Here is a 5,146-nt window from a genome sequence, read left to right as displayed (position 1 = left end):
GGAGTTGTAGTTGCCGCGCGGCGTGAAAGGGTGGGGAGCGCGCCCAATCGCCTCAGGGCGGCTCTAAGGTCCCGGGCTGTCCCTGTTCTCAGCCCTCGGTGTCCCCAGCTTGGGCTGTCCCCGCTTGCAGCGCTCTGCACGGTCTTGGGGCGCTCCGGCACATGGTGGCGGTGAAGAGCTAGCCGTCACTGCCTGGTTGTGAGTGACCTAAAGAGAAGAGTCCTCCGGTCCCCTGTGCCGATTCATTGTGGGCTCTCAGTAATGGCGCCATCAGTGAGAGCGGCCGGGTCCTCAGGGGTGAGCGTGAGAGGGCCCTGAAGGAAGCCCCGGGAAGGGGTCCAAGCTTGCCTCTCCTACTCAATAAGATGTGGGCCTGAGCAGTCCTGCAGGCTTTGTAGATGTGACACAGTTCTTCTCTTAATGTTTTTGTCAGCTAAAGCTCATACTGTGACCTCAAACTGCATCTAGTAGAAATGTTATGCGATTTTGGGAAGCACCAATGCACAAGGAACTAACTGGTGTTGAGAAAATTTCTCCTAGCAGTGCTGCCAGATTGAAGTTCTATCTTTAATTAAAAATTGCAACCCCCACATTTTGTTGTGTAAAGCAGAGGAATAACACGAAGGATATTTGTATTTATTTGGATTCAGTTGAAGAAAATACTCCTTTGTTGCAAGCGTTCACCTGGGGATTAGGAGCGCCACGTGCTCCATTCTACAGCACAGTAACAAGGATTACATTACCCTGGAGTGTTTACACTTTGAAGGACATAAACAAACAAGAGGGTGACAGAGATTATTTCAGCTCTTATTATTTTCACTCCAAGAGAGCAAAGGCAGAAAAGCCAGATACTTAAAATTCAAAAAACCAGAAGCCTGATGAAAATGAGAAATGCCTTAAGAAAAGGGGCATAATATTGTCCACTGCAGTGGGTGAGTTTAGACATTCAGCTTTTTGTAAGGCTTCCTTTTCATTTGATTTCATTATAATATTTTTTGTTGAAAGCACTTAAAACATTTGAATACAGAATTTCAGGATGTAGAATCTGGAAAAGCTTGCTTAAAAGTAATGATTTGAGTCAAATTTATGACTTTTGAGTCTAAGAAAGTTGAGGTGGAACACTGAAAGTAGAAATGCAGGGGAAGGATACCCATATTAGATAATGTAGGTCATGGGGGGTGAACAGCACAACTATACTTTTCCTTGAAAAACTCAGCAAGGCACTGTCCAGAGAGAGATGAGGGTATTACAGGGAAATCAAAGACAGCAAGGAAGGTAAGTGAAAGATGAAGGAACAGAGCTTGTTAGTCAAGAAAATAACAGCAGGGAAAGGAAGAAATTACTTTGCTGTTGGCTTCTCCTGGGAAGTTATAAAAATAGAGAAGCTAAAGAGCAGAAAAGAGGCACGGAGTATAAACCAGGCTGACCTTACAGTAGGAGAGAAGCAATGAAATAAAGCAATGAAATAAAGAATAAGAAATATCCTGCACAGCTGTTAGATGCATGGGAACCAGTTCTGAGTCAGGAAGACCACAATCCACTAATCAGTGGAAATTAATGGATATGCAGAGGAAATATTATGTATTTGTTTTCCTTCCATATTCTTTCCTATACATCTTGTACTAGCCACCATTTCCCTAGGGGTTATATACAAAGTAGCTGGAACCACAGGGAGTCTCTAAGAAGATTTTCAATACAGACATTCAGTAAGAACAAAATCTCTACATCAGGTTATTTATGTGACCCAACAGCTATTCTTATGCCTGTTTACTGAAAGACATTTTCGAGGCAAAAAAAAACAACCAACAAAATGTTTTCTTTCAGAGTAGCAGAACGGAGGAAACTTTGCTTCCTGTGGTCATTGCCCAGTTCTGAAGTTCCTCATTGCCTCTTTCATACCCCTGGCCTGCCTGGCTGTGCAGTAGCACTTGCTGCAGCTTACCTGGAGTAACACACATGCATCCTGGGCATTTGGCTATTTCCTTCTGGCCCTGGAAAAAATCTAGCATTTTTTTTTTACTTAGAAGGATGGGCATAAAGTTGGATTTGTCTGTCTCCTGTGACATTTGTGGCTGCTTGATATCTTCAAGACTACAGGCAGGGAAAGGGAGAGGAGACGATGCAGGGCATATGATGAGATGGTGACAGATCAGTAGAGCACAATCATTGGCCTTGCTTCCTTAAGAAAGCTGAATAAAGCTGTACTGAATATTTACATCGTGGTGTCTAATACTGTTCTACCACTGTCTTCTTGTTAGAAATATAAACGGCATTTCTATGAAGTGTGGGTAGTGTGGATATGCGTGTGTAATGAAGCGTATAATAAAGGAACTGGTAATATGTTGTTGCAGAACACATTTCCTGTAGGTGCAAAGCTACTTTTAAATCTCTTGGAAGTTCTTGACACAAAGCAATAAAAAGGACTTTTTATTTTTTTAAAAAAAAGAGTGTTCTGAACAACTGGCTGGCTGAGTGCTGGTAGTTGAAGCAATTGCATTCTGACAAATTAAATTTTGTAAAACTGAAAAATGGACTGGAGTTCTGTAATAGAGGAATTCTGTACATTTTTATTATTGGTGATTTAGTTAGAAACACAGCAGCTATAATGGGATTGCAACAAGAGATACAACAGTTGTAATGCAGAAGCAGCTATTGTATTGTTTCAGCCTACTGGTAATTTCTTCCTTACTAGGCTCGTGCTTCTTGGGATAGCAAATCCATTCGACCTTGCTTTTCTGAGATTTCAGCCTAGATCCTTTTGGTATGAAATTATGGGCAGGTTTTAAATTTGTATGGCTATAAAATGTTTTCTGGAAGCAGTACAGAACACTTCAAGATAAAATATAGTAGAATATTGCTCTTCCAAAGAAAAAGGCTGAAATTGTTTGGTATACCAATCACAGGCGCCTATAGTTTATCCGCAGTGTACCAAATGAGTTTCAACAGAGAAGGGGAAGGCTAACAATAAAACACAAGTCCACTTTCTTTTACTCTCAGGTGAAGACTAGAGGTCTGGAAAGAAGAGCCATATCCGTATAGTTCATTCCATATGCTTGGAAATTAATATTCAGACCACACCTTGAGTACTGCATTCAGTTTCGGTCCCCGCTATACAAAAAAGATGCAGATTGGATAAGGTCCAGAGAAGGGCTATGAGGTTGATCAGAGCACTGGAAGACCGGCTGTATGAAGAAAGGCTGAGAAAACTGTGCGTGTTCAGCCTTGGGAAGAGAAGGTTTAGGGGAGACCTTATCACCATGTACCAGTACGTAAAGGGTGGTCCCTTTTCACAAGGAGTCCCATGGAAAAGACGAGGGGTAATGGACACAAGTTGCTTCTGGAGAGATTCCAACTGAACTCCAGAAGAAAATTTATTTCCCATGAAATCAATCAGACATTGAACAATCTCTCAGGGGAGGTGGTGAATTCCCCTACGTTGGTCAGTTTGAAGAGTCAGCTCGACAGGGTGCTGACTCATCTCATTTAAACTACACATTTACCTTGAGAGGTTGGACTGGATGATCCTTGTGGTCCCTTCCAACCTGGTATTCTATGATTCTATGATAGATGCTCTTAGCTAAATCCATGCCTGGTGTAATAAATGTAGTGTGTGCTGCCGCTTGTTGTAGGAGGCAGCTCAGTCCTGAGGGTCCAATATTTCTTTGCCTTGATTTTTCTACCCAGGACCCCACCACTCTTATGTAAATTCTTTGCTTCTCCAGACCTCAGCCATTGCTTATTTTCTTTATGGGGATATGTGACACCTCCCAGGATCACTGCATTTCACTTTGGGTCTCAATTTGCCAGCACCTCTGAGCTTGAGTAACTTTATTATCCTGAGGTGATATTATGGATGGCTTACTAACTCTCCTAACTGTGAGCTACCTTGTAACCTGAATTACTGTATTCTTCTCATTAGATCCTTTCTTTTAGAATATACAGAGGCTTTTATATATTTAGGTCAACTCTGTAGCATTGTGAAGTGTTTTATTTCATATGCAAAATTAATGTGAAGTGCTGTTCATTGCCAGGAGTTACTACTTGCAGTGCAGTGAACTGAAGTAAAACTCGTTGCAGCCTTAACTTGGAGGATAGTAAAGATGGATGGAACACAGTGCGTTTAAAGAAAAGGTGTTATTAACATGTAGGTGGCAGAGCTGTGAGACAAATGCTACTGCAAATCTGAATTAAAAGCTCCCTTGAAACTACAGTATTTCACTTGGTTAGAGATCAGGGATACAGCAGAGTTGTGGAATGCAGTTTGGCTCTTTCAGTCTGGGTTGCCCAGCCTTTGTCTCTTCTCACTCCCTGGGAAACATACCAGGTTTGGATATGATCCTGATTGTGTGCAGAGGTGAGAGTATTAAACTCACTAGGATAGTGATGAATTAAAATGACAGTAAAGAAATCAGAACTGTTAGCAAAACATAGGGTTCATATTAGAAAAAGAATAATCCCATCTTCTCCAAAACCTGCAACCTGCCAGTAGCAGCCTGATGCTGCAGAAACAGAGTTTCAAAAAATGGTTGTTGCTTCAAATTCAATCATATATGTGGTGCATACAGAGAAAATAGATACTGCAGTATGTAAAGAAGGGATTAGAAGTTTCATATTTGAAGTCACCTAAATAATATTACCTGACACTTTCATTACAGGCCTGCCTTTTTGACTTACAATTCTGCCAAACTGCAGCCGTGCGGGTTTAGATTTTTTTTTGTATTGGATGTCTACACCTGTTCAGGGACAGGTCTTCACTTGTTCAAGGGACCTATGTCAGGTTATATTTTCAAGATGCAGTGGAAAGGCTTTGTCATTTTTTAAAAGGGTATTAAGGGAGCACCAGCTTCCTTAAAATCAGGAACAGGATGATCATCACTATTTTTAGCAGCATCTGATATGGACTTAATTTAAGCAGAAAATACAACATAAAGCATTAATTGTGGTAGCACAGTAAGTTACTCGCATGCTAATAGTGAGGAAGGAGATGTCCATAAACAGGAAACTCTGACAAAAAATGGTTAGTAGTGAGAGTGGACAAGGTGTTGTACATAATATTAAGATTCATATTCTTACCCTCTTGTGCTACATCATCTTTGAGTACATTTGGTTCGATACATAAGGGCTATCTTCATGTCATTTATGTAAA

The sequence above is a fragment of the Mesitornis unicolor genome, unplaced genomic scaffold (genome assembly GCF_000695765.1).
Source record: "Mesitornis unicolor isolate BGI_N332 unplaced genomic scaffold, ASM69576v1 scaffold572, whole genome shotgun sequence".
Lineage (NCBI taxonomy): Eukaryota > Metazoa > Chordata > Aves > Mesitornithiformes > Mesitornithidae > Mesitornis > Mesitornis unicolor.
This window is presented reverse-complemented; position numbering follows the sequence as displayed.